Genomic DNA, 9,641 nt, shown 5'->3' with positions numbered 1-9,641 from the left:
TACAGTATAACATATGATCATTCAACAAGTCTCAAGTTACCTTAACTTCTCCTTTTGATTCCTAGAAACATCTACATTAAATTAATTAGGCAAAAGTGAGTTAACATTCTAATGGGAATGATGATGATTTCTAATATTGTGTCTGGTTTCATCCATCAGATGTCTGTGATCTCACACTGGACCCAAATACAGTAAACAGACTCCTCTCTCTGTCTGAGGAGAACAGAAAGGTGACATGTAGGACAGAGGAGCAGCCGTACCCTGATCACCCAGAGAGATTTGAGGACTGTCAACAGGTGCTGTGTAGAGAGGGTCTGACTGGGCGTTGTTACTGGGAGGTAGAGTGTATTGGGAGAGAGGCTGCTATAGGAGTGACATATAAAGGAATCAGCAGGAGAGGAGGGGTTAAGGACTGTTGTCTTGGATGGAATGACAAGTCCTGGAGTTTGTTCTGCTCTGACAATAGTTACATTGCCTGGCACAATAATAATCTCACTACCATAGACGTCCGCCCCTGCAGATCCCACAGAGTAGGAGTGTATCTGGACTGGCCAGCCGGCACTCTGTCCTTCTATAGAGCCTCCTCTGACACACTGACCCACCTGATCACATTCACCTCCACATTCACTGAGCCCCTCTATCCAGTGTTTTGGGTAATGATGACTCCTCAGTGTCCCTGTGTCAAACACAACATGATGTTTCACTCTAATCATGTGTTTTATGTTTGATCAAAATATGACATTTAAATACATGGAGTAACACACACACACCAGTTTCAGGCCAGTTTATTACTGTAAATAATATAGACCTCTGTTTCTGTCTCTTTCCATGATCCTCTGGACACACACTCACACACACATGCACGCACACACACACACACTGGAGACACACGCTGGAGACACACAATTGGACACACACCACTCACACACTGGACACACACACACACTTGACACATACAAACACACAAACACACACACACACACACACACACACTGTAATGGAACATGTTAATTGTTTGTTTCCACATAACTGAGTATGTTACTAACCTTGTGAACGGTCGTATTATAATGTCCTGTTCGTGGGAGTATAATCCTGTGTTGCAAACCAGCTGTTCCTGCGAGTTCCGCCCAAGAACAGGAAACTATGAAGACATGTGCTTATTAACCAATGCTTCAGAATTCAGACTGTCTACACTGTGGAACTCTGTTATTCTCTCTGAGATCACAATGCTTCTGAATTCAGACTGTCTACACTGTGGAACTCTGTTATTCTCTCTGAGATCACAATGCTTCTGAATTCAGACTGTCTACACTGTGGAACTCTGTTATTCTCCTCTGAGATCACAATGCTTCTGAATTCAGACTGTCTACACTGTGGAACTCTGTTATTCTCTCTGAGATCACAATGCTTCTGAATTCAGACTGTCTACACTGTGGAACTCTGTTATTCTCTCTGAGATCACAATGCTTCTGAATTCAGACTGTCTACACTGTGGAACTCTGTTATTCTCTCTGAGGTCACAATGCTTCTGAATTCAGACTGTCTACACTGTGGAACTCTGTTATTCTCTCTGAGATCATAAATAAATAATCTGGGTCTAACTTGGACTCCAGCAGATCTTCAATTGTATATATCCATGACAACACAAACCACACAAACACACTGTACACACACACTGGACACACACACACACTGGACACACACACTGGAAACACACACACACTGGACACATACTGGACACACACACTGGACACACACATACACAGTCTGGACCAACACACACTGGACACACACACCAGTTTGGGCCAGTTTATTCCTGTAAATACACTGAACTAAAATATAAAGGCAACATGTAAAGTGTTGGTCCCATGTTTCATGAGCTGAAATAAAATATCCCAGAAATGTTCCATATGCACAAAAAGCTTATTTCTGTCAAAACATTTTACATCCCTGTTAGTGAGCATTTCTCCTTTGCCAAGATAATCCATCCACCTGACAGGTGTGACATTTCAAGAAGCCGATAAAACAGCATGATCCTTACACAGGTGCACCTTGTGCTGTGGACAATAAAAGGCCCCTCTAAAATATGCAGTTTTGTCACAGAACACAATGCCTCAGATGTCTCAAGTTTTGAGGGTGCGTGGTATGCTGACTGCAGGAATTTCCACCAGAGATGTTATAGAGAATTGAATGTTAATTTCTCTAAGCCACCTTGAACGTTGTTGTAGAGAATCTGGCAGTATGTCCAACCGGCCTAAAAACCACAGACCACATGTATGGAGTCATGTGGGCAAGAGGTTTGCTGATGTCAACGTTGTGAACAGAGTGCCTGATGGTGGTGATGGGGTTATGGTATGGGCGGGCATAAGCTACAGACAATGAACATCAGTGCCTTTTATCGATGGCTATTTGAATGCACAGAGATACCGAGATGATCCCATTGTCGTGCCATTCATCCAGCATGATAATGCACGACCCGATGTCGCAAGGATCTGAACAAAATTCCATGGCCTGAGTACTCACCAGACATGTGTTATGACATCTTCTGTTTGGGGTGCTCAGGTCTGAGCCATGATCGGAATGTGTCTCTGTCTATTTCCAGCCCTGCCATTTCTACCTGTCCTGATCTAGTGTTTGACCCCTGACCTCCTCACACCGTTTCACTGTCCATGTCTGCTTTTAGCGCCCACCTCTACTTCACTGTGTTAATAATGGACCTTATGGTTGTTATGTCACCTCTGTAACCAGGTATCAAACATACTGACCTTTCTGACCCATATCCCACCTCTACTTCACTGTGTTATAATGGACCTATGGTTGTTATGTCACCTCTGTAACCAGGTATCAAACATACTGACCTTTCTGACCCATGGCCCTACTTTCTATAACTAAACATTTTAAAGTCCTCTGAGTTTTGCTTAGTGTCCACTTACTCATTTATTGATGTATTTGTTGTCTATTGGGGTTGTGCCGCAGAGCATCATGGGGGTTTGTATGTGTGAGATGATCACGTTCCAGATAAATGGTTGAAACTGATTCTGTCTCCCGTCTCATTATTGAATTGTTATACAGACGTGGTTATGAAACCTTCCCCGTAGCTCAGTTGGTAGAGCATGGTGTTTGCAACACCAGGGTTGTGGGTTCGATTCCCACGGGGGCCAAGTACGAAGAAAAAAAAAATGTATGAAATGAAAATGAAATGTATGCATTCACTACTGTAAGTTGCTCTGGATAAGAGCGTCTGCTAAAATGACTAAAATGTAATGTAAATGTCAACCCACAAAACATAACAACAGATTGGTGATGAGTAAGTCTGAACCTACAGGAACTATTCTGTCTGGAAGAAGTCAGTTTTTACAACTGTTTAAAACTGTTATTTTCTGTGGTTCAGTCTAGGCTAATGTTAGCACAGTGTATTGCTAGCAGAGGCAAGTGCATAGTGGAGCTAGCTAAGAGAGAGTTAGCATCGTCATGGATGGCAGAAAAGGACTCGAGACGGATGTCAGGTCTGGAAAACAACTTGATTAAAAAAGGAGGAATATACATTGATTAAAGGAAATTACATTTATTCAACTGTGAAGACAAACTGAGGAATTAAAAACTGCTAAGTGGGTGAAGTGAATGAAGATCACGTGACTGAGGAAAATATTGCTGTGGTTGAAGACAATACTGAAGGGAGTGACAATCAGAAGCCTATTGAGAAATGAAAAATGGCTGGAATTGTTGGAACCATTGGACAGTTTGATGACAGTATTGAGCAGTGGAGCTCATATACAGAACGGTTTGAATATTCTGTTCTTACAAATGACATTGATGAGGACAACATTGTACTTACAGTTTTTAGGTAATGGGGCCAAAGACATGTAATTTACTAGTCAGCCTGCTACAGCCAGACAGAACAGGTAATAAAACGATGGGGATATTGTGGAGATAATTAAAGGACATTTTCACCAGAACCACTAGTTAACGCTGAAAGGTTCAGGTTCCACAGGAGACATCAGGAAAGAGGGAGAATCAGTACCAATGTTTGCTGCTGCATTAAAGAAACTATCAGAACACTGTGAGTTGAATGGTGTTGTAAATGACATCATTAGAGACAGACTAGTATGTGGGCTACGGAGTGAAGCTACATTAAAGAGACTGTTGACTGAAAGTCATCTGACCTTGGTGAAGGACATTGAAATCAGTGTGTCCATGGAACTAGCTGCTAAAGAGGCTCACCAGTTGAGTTCATCAGGAACTTAGTAGATTCATCTAACAATCCTAATCACCAGCTGATACATTGTAATCTCATACACAGGGTTCACCTTCCACCTAGAAAACATCATGTAATGACATAATCTCTCCTCTGTGATCTATGTAATGAAGACCTTCCACCTAGAAAACATCATGTAATGAACATCAGAACCTCTCCTCTGTGTGATCTATGTAATGAAGACCTTCCACCTAGAAAACATCATTTAATGAACATCAGAACCTCTCCTCTGTGTGATCTATGTAATGAAGACCTTCCACCTAGAAAACATCATTAATGAACATCAGAACCTCTCCTCTGTGTGATCTATGTAATCAAGGTGCCTTGGGCTCCTTTAATCATATGTACTGGGAGTGACCAGGGGACATGTTTTGGAAAGAGGTTCCCTCTGTCTTATCTGCTGTAGTGGATATCATCATACCTTGTTCCCCCAAACTGTTATCACTTAATGATAATTCACCACTATCATTACAGAAAATACCTTTAATGTTGTCAGGTTTGACAGCAGCTAAAATGATGTTGGAAATAAGATGGCTACCACCACACCTCATTGGATCAGCACTTTATACATATCATTTATTATCAACTATCCACTGTTAGGATCCATGGGGCTACCACCACACCTCATTGGATCAGCACTTTATACATATCATTTATATCAACTATCCACTGTTAGGATCCATGGGGCCAAACAACAATTGACATTCAGGTTATCTGCAGCTGAAACCAGACAAGTGGTTTTTACCCAACAGATTGTTGCCTGTTCATTATAATTTTAGTCCAAATGTGGCCTAACTGATTTTATCAACTTGATTTAGTATTTAATTCAATGGAGATCAGGTTGGGTGGGTTGGGGTGGTCCCAGGAGAGGTTGGAGGTGGGTTGGGGTGGTCCCAGGAGGGGATGGAGGGTGGGTTGGGGTGGTCCCAGGACGGGTTGGAGGGTGGGTTGGGGTGGTCCCAGGAGGGGTTGGAGGGTGGGTTGGGGTGGTCCCAGGAGGGGTTGGAGGGTGGGTTGGGGTGGTCCCAGGAGGGGTTGGAGGGTGGGTTGGGGTGGTCCCAGGACGGGTTGGAGGGTGGGTTGGGGTGGTCCCAGGAGGGGTTGGAGGGTGGGTTGGGGTGGTCCCAGGAGGGTTGGAGGGTGGGTTGGGGTGGTCCCAGGAGGGGTTGGAGGGTGGGTTGGGGTGGTCCCAGGAGGGGATGGAGGGTGGGTTGGGGTGGTCCCAGGAGGGGATGGAGGGTGGGTTGGGGTGGTCCCAGGAGGGTTGGAGGGTGGGTTGGGGTGGTCCCAGGAGGGGTTGGAGGGTGGGTTGGGGTGATCCCAGGAGGGGTTGTAGGGTGGGTTGGGGTGGTCCCAGGAGGAGTTGGAGGGTGGGTTGAGGTGGACCAGGAGGGTTGGAGGGTGGTTTGGAGTGGTCCCAGGAGGGGATGGAGGGTGGGTTGGGGTGGTCCCAGGAGGGGTTGGAGGGTGGGTTGGGGTGGTCCCAGGAGGGGTTGGAGGGTGGGTTGGGGTGGTCCCAGGAGGGGTTGGAGGGTGGGTGGGGTGGTCCCAGGAGGGGTTGGAGGGTGGGTTGGGGTGGTTCCAGGAGGGAGGGAGGGTGGGTTGGGGTGGTTCCAGGAGGGAGGGAGGGTGGGTTGGGGTGGTCCCAGGAGGGGTTGGAGGGTGGGTTGGGGTGGTCCCAGGAGGGGTTGGAGGTTGGGTTGGGGTGGTCCCAGGAGGGGATGGAGGGTGGGGTGGGGTGGTCCCAGGAGGGGTTGGAGGTGGGTTGGGGTGGTCCAGGAGGGGATGGAGGGGATGGAGGGTGGGTTGGGGTGGTCCCAGGAGGGGTTGGAGGGTGGGTTGGGGTGGTCCCAGGAGGGGTTGGAGGGTGGGTTGGGGTGGTCCCAGGAGGGGATGTAAGGTGGGTTGGGGTGGTCCCAGGAGGGGTTGGAGGGGGGGTTGGGCTGGTCCCAGGAGGGGATGGAGGGTGGGTTGGGGTGGTCCCAGGAGGGGTTGATGCGGCTCAGGTGAGTGATTGTATGTGTGTTAATTATAATTGTATTTACCTGCAATAACTGGTTTACATAATATACTGATATTTATATTTTAACAGTATTGTGTCTCCAGCTGAATAACCATTCCTGCTGCTATTTGTTCTGATATATATTTTAACAGTATTGTGTCTCTAGCTGTATAACCATTCCTGCTGCTATTTGTTCTGATATATATTTTAACGGTATTGTGTAACCATTAGAGAGAATATAGACGGTTGCTGTCAAAAAGTGATTGATGAGTTATTCCTGTGTTCTGTGTTTATATCATTTTAAAGACGTCATGCTATTTAGGGTGTATGCAAATGTTTGAAATAAAATGAATGGCCTGATGATAGATGTGAGGTGTAGTGACCTTGTTGAACTTGAAACAGTTGGGATTTTTTGTAGTGAATGGGGAAGGCCTGAATTTGAACTGTTTGAAAAATGTGAAACAGTTGGGAATTTTTGTAGTGGACTTATGGAGCTGCTGTCAGGTGAGCTTGTGACCCCTTGTAGAATGAAAAAGTAATTTCCGGGATAGGTCTGCCTGAGTGTAAGTAAGTGTTAGACTTGTCCTGTTAACACTACAAACCTCAAGAGAGATAAACCACAGAAAGCTCCAAAAAAATCTGAAAACATGGAGTTGTTAAGACACTGATGCCCACGTACCTATGTGAGAGTGGATTCTCAGCCCTCACTAGCATCAAAACTAAATACAGGCACAGACTGTGTGTAGAAAATGATTTAAGACTCAGACTCTCTCCAATACAACCCAACATTGCAGAGCTTTGTGCATCCTTTCAAGCACACCCTTCTCATTAACCTGTGGAGAGTTATTCACAATTTTTGATTAACAAATATGCTTTTATATGTAAGATGGCTAAATAAAGATTAAAATGATTGATTATTATTATATTATTATTTGTGCCCTGGTCCTACAAGAGCTCTTTGTCACTTCAGGAGATATGTATTTTAGGCAGTAAGTAAAACTGCCAGGGCTTTGGAGAATCTGTCCCAAAAAGACAGACCATCTGTTTATCTGTAATGTACTTATCCTCATACAGTTTATCTCCTGGATTAATCTTTGTGTTTTCTGGTTGTGTTGAGTGGGACAATGGAACATAGTGTTTAACATGATCCTATTGTCTATTGGCTTCAAGAAGATATTCACTTTATTCATTACAACAATCTGAGACCCTTATCTGCCGGTTTAATCACTATATTTATACAGCTTGATTTGTTTAAACATTTATAAGGTTAAGCTGATAAACAGGTCTGGTTCTGAATTGTGAAAAGGAAGCCACATCCCTACGTATCAGAGTCTGTATAGTTTCTGACTCCAACTGAGGTTCCCAATGTGAGGGGTTTGGAAATATTATCTGAGGAAAATCTGTTTCATTTTCACAATGATCTGATAACTTCAATCTTCTATGATAGACGTGTAGATCCCTCCGGAGCTCCTCCCAGTCCACCTGTTTAGGAGTTGGTATGAAAGTCAGTCCACCTGTTTAGGAGTTGGTATGAAAGTCAGTCCACCTGTTTAGGAGTTGGTATGAAAGTCAGTCCACCTGTTTAGGAGTTGGTATGAAAGTCAGTCCACCTGTTTAGGAGTTGGTATGAAAGTCAGTCCACCTGTTTAGGAGTTGGTATGAAAGTCAGTCCACCTGTTTAGGAGTTGGTATGAAAGTCAGTCCACCTGTTTAGGAGTTGGTATGAAAGTCAGTCCACCTGTTTAGGAGTTGGTATGAAAGCCAGTCCACCTGTTTAGGAGTTGGTATGAAAGTCAGTCCACCTGTTTAGGAGTTGGTATGAAAGTCAGTCCTCTTTCTAGAACATCACTCTCGGCTTGGTTGAGCCCAATGGGACATTGCTGGTCAAGACCTGAAATGGGTTGTGAAGTAGTATGGACATATTGATGGAACAAGGTCACTAAACTGGTGGATAGACAGGATAGATCCAAGAGCCTCTGCTGTCATCTAGAGGGAGTTTCTCTGTACTGCTTGACACATGGAGACTCAATGGAGGCCCAGTGCAAGTGCTCAAAGTCAGGCCCAAACAATTGTTTGTTCAGGCTGGGATCTATAAAGCAGTATGTTCTTCAATTAGATGCCAACTAATTGAAGAGCTTCAGATTGAGATTGTTGTATTCTCAGACATGTTTTTCTTCAGAGTTGCACACTGGGTTCTCCAAGGGGAATACTCCCTCTATTCCCTCTTGACAGTTGTAGCCCCAGGCTTTTGATGGGAATTGTCCACTGTTGGTATGAATTTATTTGGTCCCAAAAAGACAAAAAGAAAAGTGTATTTGTCTAGTTTTAGTTGAGTCCCCAGTTAGAATCCATGTGGTTCATTTAAAAGTTTCTAAAAAGATAAAAAGTACATTTAAAAAATGTGCTCCTGACATTTCACCACAATAGGCTTCTTCAGACAATGGACAAAAAGTAGCCAAACAAAGCCAAAGGAGAGTGATGAGCAGCAGCAGAGCAGCATCATCAAACAAGTGAGGCTGCCAGCAAGACCAACAGTGATGAAGCTGCCGAGCTCCAGTTAGCTCCGTGTGCAGAGCTCCAGTTATCTCCGTGTCCAGAGCTCCAGTTAGCTCCGTGTCCAGAGCTCCAGTTAGCTCCGTGTGCAGAGCTCCAGTTAGCTCCGTGTCCAGAGCTCCAGTTAGCTCCGTGTCCAGAGTTCCAATTAGCTCCGTGTGCAGAGCTCCAGTTAGCTCCGTGTGCAGAGCTCCAGTTAGCTCCGTGCAGAGCTCCAGTTAGCTCCGTGTCCAGAGCTCCAGTTACCTCCGTGTGCTGAGCTCCAGTTAGCTCCGTGTGCAGAGCTCCAGTTAGCTCCGTGTCCAGAGCTCCAGTTAGCTCCGTGTACTGAGCTCCAGTTAGCTCCGTGTGCAGAGCTCCAGTTAGCTCCATGTCCAGAGCTCCAGTTAGCTCTGTGTACAGAGCTCCAGTTAGCTCCGTGTCCAGAGCTCCAGTTAGCTCCGTGTCCAGAGCTCCAGTTAGCTCCGTGTCCAGAGCTCCAGTTAGCTCCGTGTCCAGAGCTCCAGTTAGCTCCGTGTGCAGAGCTCCAGTTAGCTCCGTGTGCAGAGCTCCAGTTAGCTCCGTGTGCAGAGCTCCAGTTAGCTCCGTGTGCAGAGCTCCAGTTAGCTCCGTGTGCAGAGCTCCAGTTAGCTCCGTGTGCAGAGCTCCAGTTAGCTCCGTGTCCAGAGCTCCAGTTAGCTCCGTGTGCAGAGCTCCAGTTAGCTCCGTGTGCAGAGCTCCAGTTAGCTCCGTGTGCAGAGCTCCAGTTAGCTCCGTGTCCAGAGCTCCAGTTAGCTCCGTGTCCAGAGCTCCAGTTAGCTCCGTGTGCAGAGCCTACCCACCCTTCCACAA

The 9,641-nt window shown here is 45.6% G+C and overlaps 1 long non-coding RNA gene across 1 annotated transcript; it reads left to right on the top strand.

Moving 5' to 3' along the window:
- Window positions 1–1,330: 1,330 nt before the first annotated feature.
- LOC115187229 (uncharacterized) lies at window positions 1,331–1,907 on the top strand. Its single transcript, XR_003875965.1, has 2 exons — window positions 1,331–1,516; window positions 1,576–1,907. It is a non-coding gene; the product is annotated as an uncharacterized LOC115187229 (long non-coding RNA).
- Window positions 1,908–9,641: the final 7,734 nt, after the last annotated feature.

Source organism: Salmo trutta, unplaced genomic scaffold, assembly GCF_901001165.1.
Source record: "Salmo trutta unplaced genomic scaffold, fSalTru1.1, whole genome shotgun sequence".
Classification (NCBI taxonomy): domain Eukaryota; kingdom Metazoa; phylum Chordata; class Actinopteri; order Salmoniformes; family Salmonidae; genus Salmo; species Salmo trutta.
This window is presented reverse-complemented; position numbering and strand designations above follow the sequence as displayed.